The sequence below is a fragment of the Canis lupus genome, chromosome 4 (assembly GCF_011100685.1).
Source record: "Canis lupus familiaris isolate Mischka breed German Shepherd chromosome 4, alternate assembly UU_Cfam_GSD_1.0, whole genome shotgun sequence".
Taxonomy (NCBI): domain Eukaryota; kingdom Metazoa; phylum Chordata; class Mammalia; order Carnivora; family Canidae; genus Canis; species Canis lupus.
This window is the reverse complement of record NC_049225.1, coordinates 13,740,053-13,752,385: the sequence shown is the minus strand read 5'-3', so window position 1 is coordinate 13,752,385 and position 12,333 is coordinate 13,740,053. Positions and strand designations below refer to the sequence as shown.

The 12,333-nt window shown below is 37.8% G+C and overlaps 1 protein-coding gene across 13 annotated transcripts in view; it reads left to right on the top strand.

The window, feature by feature from the left end:
- Nucleotides 1-12,333, top strand: part of RHOBTB1 (Rho related BTB domain containing 1) — a 117,907-nt gene that overhangs the window by 9,391 nt on the left and 96,183 nt on the right. For 11 of the 13 annotated variants that reach the window (XR_005357853.1, XM_038534022.1, XM_038534014.1 and 8 more), the window contains exon 2: nucleotides 5,404-5,505. The gene's annotated coding sequence lies outside the window, so the exon portion shown is untranslated. Of the gene's footprint in view, nucleotides 1-1,959; nucleotides 2,133-5,403; nucleotides 5,506-12,333 lie in introns of those variants that run through there. The other 2 variants (XM_038534021.1, XM_038534012.1) reach the window with 1 other exon arrangement.

Below are 12,333 nucleotides of genomic sequence, written 5' to 3'. Positions count from 1 at the left end.
TTCAATATATGCAGTAGGGTTGGAAAGCACTATATTCATACCTTAGCATATTTCTTATATGCTAAAACCAGTTGCTTTAGCCCAGGTAAAATTTTCCATTAAAAAAATCCCCATCACTCCCATCAACCCACTACTAAATCTGTGTGAGAAAAGAAGCCCTCCTACTTTAATTTCTTAAATCCTCCCAAAGCACCCAGTGCTCCCGTTACTAATCTCAATGCTGTGCTTATCTTTAGAATTTTTAAATGCTACGCAATGGGTACATTTTTCACACTGAATTTATATGTGTTTATTTCCATGCTCATTTTATACACGTGTTCAATAAAGTCAACTTTACTGAGTACCCACTAAGTATCAGACATTGTTAGGATACAATGAACTGCTTTCATATCCCTGCCCTTGTTTGGCCCACAGGCTGGTGGGTGGGGAAAAGACAGTGAAGAAATTACACAAATAGGTATGAAACTGAAATTGTTCTAAATATGCCACAGAGAAGAGCCACAAGGTTCTGGAAAGTGATATCTAAATGACAGACAGGAGTCAACTAGACAAGGAGTACAGGCAGCAGGCATGTCGTGGAAGGTATGGGAAGCTTCGCGATGTATGGCAAGAAGAGAATGGAAGCAACGTGAGGGATTGAAGGGAGATCAAGTGGCTGGAGTACAGAGAGCAGGGGCGAACAGAACGAGTCTGGAGACATGATCAGCGGCTGTCACCACGAAAGGCTTTTTAGCCATAGCAAAAAAATATGTCTTTATCCCAGAACCAATGAGGAGGTTGGGAGAGGCGAGTGGGAGGATCATAATTAGTCACATCATCGATTCAATAATTCAAAGAAATATTTCTGGCTACAATGCAAAGTATGCGTTGGCCAGGGGAGAAAGTTACACAGCCCAGTTGGACATTAACAGTACCAAGATCCTGATAGTATGGCCTAGGGGAGGAAGGATGAGATGCTGGTGATTGCTAACAAGAAAATAGATTCAAGAGGCATAGAGGAGGTAAACTGACAGGCCGTCTTCTGCAGTATTTATGGAGAGCCCATACGGAAGTATAAGGGAACACAGAAGGAGGAAGATGCTAAGTTCAGATGGACATATAGAGTTTGAGTTCTGTAGAAAACATTAGAGGACAGACCCAAAAGACATTGGACTATGGGTGTGGAGCTTGTCAGAAAACTCTAGGGTTTGGATGTAAACTTGTGACTCACCTTTAATCCATAGTTCTGATTATGATGGCTATGACCCATAGATGAGACTATCTACAGGAAGATTATAAAGTGAGTGGTGGAACAGAATGCTAGGACCAAAGTCTTGAATTCAAATCCATAACAGCCAAGCAGTAAAGGATGAACTTGGAAAGGATGAAAGGAGGAATGAAATAGAAGGAAACTCAGGAAGTTGCCAGATCACAGGGAGCAAGGGAGCAAGGATTTCATTTCAAGAGGGTGAGAGTGGTCAGTTGGCTTGGATGTGGAAGATTGAGAGCTGTTTATTTTATTTAGCAAGAGTGGAGGGCACCAATCAGGAGAGAATTGTTTTGAATGAAAATAAAGAGAGATCGCTAAGTGGTATGTATGGGAACTAGAGTTCTAACTGCTTCTATTTGGGGCCGTGCCTGTTTGAGAATATTTCACATTTCATATTTTACATCTCTCTTAACAAAGATACTTGGGGAGCTGGCATGATAGACAAGAAAGCCATTTTGGCATGTCTGTGACCAGTATAGAGTAGAACTGGGGTGGGTTTTGAGCAGAGAGGCCCTGTGGCCTGAACTGGAGAGAAAATGTGAACCTGACAGCAAGGAATTTTATGAGCACAGCACTGCGTGTTCCTCCACCCAGTGGTGCTTGTGTGACCAGGGTAAATAAACCAGATGTTCATGAAACAGTATTGACCCGCCTCACCCACTTGCTGGCATCTGTGAAAGAGGAGGAGGCTGTGGGCTGATGCATTGCACAGCACATTCTCAGCAACTCCTCTGAGGTGAACTGCAGCCTCAACTTCCCTCCCAGCACCTGCCGCGACACAGACGTCTGAAGGGGAAGGGCAGAGTAGAAGTTAATACCTTAGCCAGCGAGCGCTGTGACGAGGCAAAGCTCAGACTGCAGAGGCGTGAGCTGCCAATGGGAGGTAAGAAAAGAAAGATGACTATTGGTAATTATTTGCAGTAGTTTGGCTACAAAAAAGGGAAGCAAGAGATTGGAGGGCAGCTGGAGAAAAACACTTATTCAATCAACAAATACTAAAATATATATGCCAGGCACTAAGAGAGGTACCAGGAAGATATTTTCCAGCCCTCATGGGCAATCTGCTATAAGAGATTTCATGTGATAATCTCAAGCGCATAGTGACTAAATATTTTGCGATCTGATTCACTGAAACAAATGCAGCATCTTCCTTCTGATACAAACCTTACTTGCTTTATAAAATAATCAAATCTGTGTTAAAATAAAAGAGAGGTAAATAACAAGTCCACATCTACTTTTCTTTTTCTCATCCTCTTTCCTTTCATTCCTTTAGTGTCCCAAATTTGGACAGTCTTGCTATTGTCACTTATTCAGAAAGTATTTTCTAGAATGGTGTTCTTAATCCTTTGTTCAGAGCCTCTCATAGTGCTAATTGAAGTTTCAAAATCATCTAATCTATAATTTATAGAGCACCTACATAATGAAATATAGAATATTACCCCAAGGAAGTTAGAAATGTGAATAAATCAGGGCTTCCCTAGCTAGACTGTAAGCTTTATGAGGGCTTTTGGCACTGCTGTGTTTAGAGCTTTGGAAAATAAAGTCAAGGGAGCCTGGTGGCTCAGTTGGTTGAGCCTCTGCCTTCAGTTCAGGTCATGATCTCAGGGTCCTGGGATTGAGCCCCACATCCCCAAACAGGGAGTCTGTTTCTCCCTTTCCCTCTGCCCCTCCCTCTGTTCTTGCTTGCACTCTCTCTCTCAAATAAATAAATGAAATCTTTTTTTAAAAAGAAAAGAAAGAGTTTACTATAAATGGGATTCTTGTAGTAAGGTTGCAGTGATCCTTGGGTTTGAAGAGAAAGGTACACTAAATTCTTACACAAGAATTCAGGAAAATCCCTAAAAGAGGTAGTATTTGAACTGTGCATTAAAAAATGAGCATTTCAGACAAGAGGAAGCTAGCAAGCAAAATCACAGAGACAGGAAATCACTTGGAGAAGAGGAAGAATGAAGAGAAATGGTTTGGAATATTTAAAGAGATTATATGGAAAGTAGTAAATGCACCAACCTGGGATCTTGGGAAGCTCTGCCAAAGAGTCCCTAAACTCGATCCTACACTGACTGGAAGTATCAGAAGTTTTCAAGCAAGTGGAGAAGCATGGGGTTCAGGAAGAAAACCGGGATCATCAGGAGAGCTGGGAGGTGATGGGGACTGAAAGCAGGGAGTACATGAGATGGGAGGCCACTGCCTGGATGGGAGATGGTGGACAGTGGATTAGTTTCTGCCATCATGATGGCCTTGGACATGTCAAAGGGAAGTGGAGCTTCTTGTGCACAAAGGGTCATAGTCAGTTATTTGTGTGTGTTTGGAAGGTGCAGTGATGGGGGAGAATGAAGGGGATGCCATATTTTCAAGCCAGGGAGAGTGACAATGTCACTGATTTTAGGTATGGAAAAGCAAATTCAGGACATGATGGGGATAAGGATCTAGCCCAGAAAGCATGAAAAAAGGTGTTAATTTAAGACATTTAAGCCATTGGTGTAAATGAAATTGCTGCAAAGTGAAGAACCTTGATGAAGGCCCACATTCAAGGAAGGGAGAAGAAGAGGGAGAAGAGGAAAGTTGAGAGGAATTTCCTGCAAGATTGGAAGTGAAATCTCAAAGAAGTCATGAAAAAACATGTGGATTTCAAGGATGAGGACTGTGATTTGTTTCACTTATGTAGGTGATCCTTGAACAACATGGGCTTGAAGCACAGGAGTACACTTATAAGCAGATTTTTTATAAATATAGTACAGTCTATAAATGTATTTTCTCTGCCTTATGATTTTCTTAATAACATTTTATCTGGCTCACTTTTTTGTAAGGATACAGTATATAATCCATGGGACATACCAAATATGTGTCAGTCAACTGCTTATGCTATCAGTAGGACATCCAGTCAGCAACAGGCTATTAATAGTTATGTTTTGAGGGGAGTCAAAAGTTATGTGCAGATTTCCAACTGTTGAGGGGTCAGCACCCCTCACCCCTGCTTTGTTCAAGGGTCAGCCATATAATCATTTGGTTGTATCTCCTTTTCCCTTCCTTTTCCTTTTGAATAGGCCCCATGGAAGGGGTGCAGCTGTCAGTTCTGTATCATATCTAGGTTCACACTTCCTCCCTGCAGCTCTCTCCTCTACTTATGAACGAGCGGTGGCCAGCCTACAGTCACCATCAGTGACTTCCCTCGGAAGCTCCTCCCCACTACTGAACATGATTTAAGGAAAGAAACTGCATGTGTGTGAATGTGCGAACTGCATGTGCGCATGTGCACAATCAGGGAGAAGTGCTGGATGATTTGTTAATTGGGAGTCAGTGGGTTTATATATAGTATTTCCCTAATTCAAGTTTCATGTTTGTCTCTAGGAGTAATAGAATTTTATGACGATAATAACTACCTCCAAAAATAAACACTGTTTTGCCCTTCAGCTTCAGGTAGGCAGTCAGCCCCACTTTTGTGAAATAGTTCATTTTATTTCACTGTCCGTATATTATGTTGTCCATGAAAAATTTCCCTATTAATTTTGTATCAGGAAGATTTCTTTAGGGGAAGTAATGCATTTTCTCCTTTCTAAGTTATAGAAGAAATTGTATTCGCCTTTTACCTAAATTACCAAAAATTCCAACCCAAATGGTAACTTCAATTATTTCAACTGTCGACCAATATAGGCAGCATGAGAACTTCCTCCGTTTTTTTACTCTCAGTCCTGTTCTTTTTATTCATATTTCATTATTTTTCTATTTGGAAGCCACCCCGAATCTTTAAGATGAAGAGCCAGGGCATAAATAAATAATACGTTCACTCTTAACTAAAAGTCTTTCCAGACATCATCTCCTATGATGGCTAGAACAAGCCACTGACTATCTAGTACTATTACTCCCACAGGAGCCACGAGGCAACAAAGTCTCACTGAAGTTAAAGACATAAAGTTCACTCAGACAAGTACTGAGTGGCAGTCAACCTTTGGGTCTTCTTTCTCTAGGGGCAGTGGTCATTTCAGCCTATCTGGCTCAAACTTTTGTTGGCAGCAGGCTGATGGTTAGATGGCATATGGTTGGCTGTCATAGCTCTTGTCCAGATGAGAACTAACCACTGACATTAGAAACTAGTATTGTTTTGAGCAGTTTTCTTCTTGACGATGAAACAGTCCATGCTTCTATCTCCTCCCCAGATTTTATAACATTCAAGAAGCACATGAAAGAGGCCTCTCTCATCAAGTATTCTTGATTAAGTTATGAAAATGGAATTGAAGCCTGTTCTCTTCCTTCGTATGGTAAGTAACTACTAACTTGGGTAACAGATTTGCCTTTTAATTTCCTTTTAATTTCCTCACAATATTTACAAAAGAAATGTTTCTGGTGTGAAGATAGCATGATTTATAAATAATATCCAGATCCGTCTTTGGAATATTTCCTTGAAAAGGGGAATATTCCATTTTTTAGTACAATTGTGATTTTCATAAACTCCAGTTTAATAGATTTTATCTGGCTTGGGATTGGAGTCATTTTGAACTACATATGAGTTTGATAACATAACTCTTCTACTCATTTTATACACCCTTTTAATTCTTTGGTGCAAATTGACATGTGGACTCTGAAAAGTCATGGACACATAAAAGGAAGATTTAGAAATGCCAGATTGCTGTGTAGTGGCATTTCTCTTCATTCCAGAAGCCCTAGTTTGGAGCATCCACCCCTTTTGGCCTGGGCACCAACTGTCTTTAACTAGAAAAACATATCACTTTGCAAATGATTAGAACTGAGTCACCCCATGTGAGCAAAATCCACTTTTAAAGAAAGGGCGATGTTATTAAGTTCTTTCACCAGGATATTATGCCTGAAGGACTTAAAATGATTTCAGACAGTTCACTCCTTTGTTCTCCCCCAAGATCATTTGTTTTTTCACTCTTCACTGTATTTTACTTTTCTTTATATATATGTTCTAATGCATGTTGAAAAGAAAAATTCTGTATGTATAGCTGTGAATATTCATTAATAAATTTCATTTATTCCAACAAATTAGAAAAGTAGGCATATCTGAATTTGTGGGCAGACTGAATTATAGATAACTTTCAAACAAATGTGGGCTTTATTCTTTAAACTACATATAGTAACTCCAACAAAACATTACAAAGTAGAAATCCTTAAGGAGACCCTGTAATAATAAATCATATGAACATTTCGTTATTAGCATATAGATTAGATGTATGTAGGAGCTTGTAAAGTGCCTGAGGTTCACTGAAAATACTTTATTCTGTGTCTGAAAAGTGTACGCAAGATTGAAAATAAATGTTTAAAACACCATATATTATCTACCTATAAATAAAGTGTTTGCAAAGCAAAGGTATAAGTCGGCTCAGCTCATGAAAAAATTATCAAAAGATTTTAAATTTACTGAAGCCGTAAATTAATGAGATATTACCATGTGTGCATAAATAACTTAAAGAATAAAATTTGCTGATCCTTCTCTCATATGGATATTTGTGCTAATGAATCAGGATCCTATTTACTCTATTAGTCCCCAAAGTAATTGCTTATTTGAAGAAGTTCTGTCTTATGGGTTTTCAGTTAATTAAATCCATTTGCATTTTATGCACACATTTTAAATTCTCAAGTCCTATTTTTCATAAGCCAGATTCAAATATGTTCATGTAATAATACCTCTCATTAAGGCATTAGTCTTTCATTTTTAAAGGAACTTTCAGAATAGCCATATGCATAAAATGCTTATTAATGAAATCCAATCAATATTTTAGAAAAGTCAACCCATTTAATGTTTTTTTTTTTAGTTTAAATTTTCCTATTTGTAATGGTGATTACTATGCTGAACATACTTCCAGTTTCTAATTTTTCGGTTAGCTTAATTTATTCAACGATTTTTTTTGCTTTGATTTTGCATGGCAGTTTTTTAACTTCTAATATGCCTTTAGAATTACAAGCAACCTTTTCCCAAAGAGTACTAACTTTTTCAAGGTATGTGCATATTAACTGATTGATCTTGCCAACCCAGTGGGTAGATCCCTAAAACACAAAACAAAACTTTGCTAAATCTAATACTGGAGAACAGAGTATACTAATTCACAAAGTGAGGGATATTTTTAAAAGTATCATTTTCTCCATAGCTTTCAAATACTTGAGAAGTTGTGAATTAAAGTACATAAGTGATAAAAACTAAGTATCTCCACTAAATCCAGACTGTAGAAATCTTCCAGTGCTGCCCTGGCTTGGAAGCTTGAAAAACCTCCTGAATTTAGGAGAGTATAAGTATACAGAAGAGATGCCAGGGAGAGCCACGGGATCCACACAGTAGGCCAGAGTCTAAAACGAAAGCGCAGGGCAAGGCCAGATGCCGGGAAAGGCACCCAGGGGCACCATCTGGAAAGCTGACTTGAAATCCAGTTTTGAAATCATGCCTAACTGAGCTATCTCTAGTGATTATTAGATGTTAATCTAGTTTACAATTTATCTAGGCTTATTAGTTCCTCTGTGCAAAAAAAAAATACAGAATGCCGAGACTGGATACATTTAGGTTCTAATTCCAGCCTAAGATTATATCTGAATCAAAAAAGGATAGAGTATCCAAGTAGAGAAAAAAGAAGAGGAAGCAAGAAAGGGAGAGAAAGAAGAAGGGTATCTGAAAACCAGGAAGAGTATGAATTATTTTGACCTTTTTTGGCAGTATTAAACAATAAGGCACTTTTGTTGACCTCTTAACATGCGATACGAGTATAAAATGGAAAACGTTTTGATACACTGAAAACCTCATATATTTATAATAAAATAAACAAATTTCATTCAATTAAATCTTATTAATTCACTTAACCAATGATCTATGTAAAGTATAATGCCAATAGTATCCTAAAAAGATAACGTTTTCTTTGTAGCTAGAATCGCCCTAAGGAAGCATTTCTTCTCATTTAGACAAAATAGGAATAAAGCACTTGTATTACCACTTGTATAAATTTTTAATACTGAATAAAATATTAGTGTTTAGTGTAATATTGATTCTCAACATAATACTCCTCCATAATAGCATGCTAATTGGTTAGAATTAAATCAGACAGATTCAAAAACCCTGAGAAAAGACCATCTAACACTGGTAATTTTTTTTCATTAGTTTCCAGAATTCCAATTAAAATGGAATTATTCTGCCAAATAAAAGGCCATGGTACAATAAAAGTTCCATGTACTATGTCATGTGCATGCCTTCCTCCTTCCCTGGGCTGTACCCCCACGATGAGATCTAGAAGTGAGGAGGGTGGGAGAGTTCCAATCTCACATTTGTGAGTTCCAATCACACTGTAACAGCCTTCAAAGAGGCAGGCAGTCTCTGTGCATTCCAGCTCTGTAATTTCCTTCCTGTGAGACCTTAGGCATTTTACTTGAAATTCGTAGAGCCACAGTTTCCTCACCAATAATGTTATTAGTCTAATAGTTCCAACCTCCTGGAGTTGTTAAGGAGGTAAAAGAAAGATCTGTAGCTACTAGAGGTGATTCCCACTCCCACCACCACCACCAGGAGACATTAGGTAATGTCTGGAGATAGTTTTGGCTGTCACAACTGGAGGCAGTGGGCGTGATATGGATGTCTGAGGAGTAGGATCCAGGGATGCTGCAATTCAAGATGCATAGGACAGACCCCCACAACACAGTCCTCTAGTCCAAAAAGTGAATAGTACCAAGGCTAAGAAACCCTGGAGTATGTTGACATCATGTCTGTAATAGCATAATGTCTGATACACAGGAGGCCCTCAGAAAATATTTGTATAATTACATTGTTATTGCTGTCATTTGTTTGACAAGGAACTCTGAATCACCCTCATGGTATCAGGCCTGAGTCCTGTAAGCAATTCAGTAAGCCCACTGCAAGGATAGTCAGTCATGCCTATCTGCTTGGTCATCTAGATGGACTGGTCAATTGTTAGGTGCCTTCAGGAATGGACTGACCCACTTAATACTTGACTGGTCTACCAAACTAATGGACAAGATTGTACAAAAGTTCATGTACTTTCTTAGAAATTAGGAAAAAAATAGGAAGAGTTGAATAAAAAGTAACCTACAAGTAACAGGTGACTATTACTTTTTAACTCCTACTGTTAGAAATGACTCAAGAGTCTCCTGATGATAATTTACTTTAGAAAATAAACTGATATATGGACAAATGGTTAGGAAATATGGTCTTCTGGTTAAAGGAAGATTAACATAAGATCTTGACAATATCATACACAAATATTATCAATTTCAAATCAACTGAATGCAACAAAATGGTTTTAGCTTCATGTTAAAACAGTTTAGAGAGTGAAAACTCTTGCTTAATGCAGAGTCAAACAGACCTGAGTTTGAATTTCAGCTTTATAACCTTCATGCTGTGTGACCTTGAATAATTTGCCTTCTCTGACCTCAGCTTCCTCATCTGTCTAATAGGCAGACAATTACGTCATAGAGTTATTGAGAGAATTAAGTGATAAAGCATTTGACATATATTAGCAGTGAATAAATGGTAGTTATTACTTCTTCTGGAGACCCTGCATTGCCTTGGGGTTCTTATCATAGCTGTTGGTTCTTGTAAGAATCATAACTATGTGTAGGTACTTTTTATTAATGAAGAAAGCTCCAAATACATCCATTGCCTCAATGAACAAAAAAAAATCTTAGACTTACTTCAATAAAAGTGATGTAAGAAGAAAAAAGAAAAGGTACATATTATATCTGGAATTTCCCAGTGAGAATTTTTTTTAAGGAAAAGGTGGATTTCCTAAATTAAAGAATGAATGATGGGCACATCTTTCTGGCATATTTTAATATAGTTGGTAATCTACTTTTTAATTAGCCACCTAATTACAATTCAATAGAAATTTCCCTAGGTGAGTGTAGTAACCTACTTCAGAGAGAGAAATGGAGCTCTGAGTGGGTGCTCCTACTGTGAATTTTGACACTTTTTCAGGTTCAATTTGTTCTAAGCCTAACTGGCCCAGGAGAGATGGGGAGAGCTCTGTTTCATAACCTAATAATTCTGACTGCCAGGAAGGTTGATTATAAGGCTAAATTCACCTTTTATTAGTATTTTTATTTTTCTCTTTTCTTTGTTCCCTGGAGAAGACTGAACTCTTTTTTTTTAATCTTCCCATCATTCAAATGCTTTCAATGTGAAAATGAAAACGTTTACATATAATCCAAACTATGGTTGCCTTCATTTTCTTAGTGGTTTGCTTTCTTCTTAATTCCAGGTTCCCTTACTTCCAACTCCTAAGAATCAAGGGACTGAAAGGCATGAGAGGAGACCATCTCAATGTCATAATCCACACTTGCTTAATTCCACAACCCAGATCTGCTAAGAAGGGAGATTTTTTAGTCTATTCCTTAGCAACAGATGTGTGAATTTCCAAAACCCTAATGGTTACTTTTTATCATTAGTTGCTCATGACCTTAATTTAAAATGTTTTCAAACTCAGCAACTGGTGCTATAGAAATGAAATTGATTGCTTTATTGAATTCTCTGTTGCAACTGGCTTTAACTCTGTGTAGCTATAACTTCAATGTGCTTGCATATAATTGTACACTATTGTCTCTCATTAATTTCTGGCTCATATCCATTAAACGTATGCAGAGAGAAGAGGTGAACTTTTCATTTTAATTAACTGATCTCCTTGCTTTCACCGTTTCCTCCTGCAGTCAATTTTCAATAAAGTATGAGTCAGATCATTTTGTTCCTTGACTCAACACTCTCCAGTAGATCCATTGCAATCAGATTAAAAGCTAGAGCCTAATAATTGTCCTCAAAGCCATATATATTTTAGCCCACCGTGACCACCATCTCCTGCCCAGACTCTCGCATTCACTATACTCCCATCACTCTGATTTCCTTACAATTCTGCCAATACACAGACGTAGCCCTGCCTCAGGGCCTTCACACTTGCTATTTCCTGTCTGAGACTGTCTTCCCCAGTAATCCACATGATTTGCTTCAAGTCTTTGCTCAAATGTCAACTTCTCCATAACTGACCAGCCTTCTAAAAATTCAGTCCCTTCCCACACTTACCATTCTTCTCTAATTTATTTTTCTCCATAACACTTGTAATCTTCTAATACTTCCATTTATTTATTTATTTGTTTGTTTGTTTATTTATTTTCTGTCTCCCTCCAAGAGAATGCGAGTGTCATGAGGGAAGCAATTTTTGTTAGTTTTGACTGGTGTATCCCAAGGCACCTACTCCAATGCCTGGTATCTGGCAGGCACTTGATATACATTAATTAAATGAGTTAAAGTAGAATTACACACTTATTGACCTTATTGCATTTCCCGCAAAGCCTAATTCTCCTTCTATTAGCCTTTATCTTCTGTTGTTCTGCCATTATAGCTCCTTTAGGAAAACTTTGATCCCCCAAACCCCAGCTAGATTTTGGAAGTGGAAGAAACAGTTTTACTGTGTTTCCCTTTAATCACCGATAAACTGTAACTGGGATAAGTTTGCATTTTAGCCGTATTCCTTTCCTATTAGATGAGGAGACTTTTATCACTAAAATAGTGAACTGAGTGGGATAAACTAGATTCCTGATCAGAGCACTCTTGGGTGAATCCTGATCCAAAATAAAGAGTGGAGGGGAAAGGAGAGAGAGAGATACAGATGGAAATGCTAAGCTCTATAAATAGCTATTTGAAAGAAAATGTGGAGAATTATTTTCCTTTGGACCTAGGTCTACTTTTCTTAGCACACATGTTCCTAGCATAAATATTAGATCCTTAAACCTGATTCAAGAAAATACATACTTCCTGATGACAAGAAAGTCATAAATATAGTTAGTTCATGACCAAAGATTAGTCACTGTTTATTATTGCTGGTGACACATGATACATCGGGGAGATTTGGCAATATTTCAGACATCTCTAGTCAGCCATTTATCATTTCATAGTGGAAGATGAGGAGGTATTTCTATATTAACAGCCCCTATAAAAGGAAGTGAGTGAAGAAACATCTGATGTGTTTTATCATTGAGAGTCAAAGGAACATTGACAATGTTAAAAATGTGCTGAGTAGATTACAGGTATTGTACAAGTTGGTCTTCTAAACAATAAGACTCCTTTAAAAAAAAAAAAGCAGTAG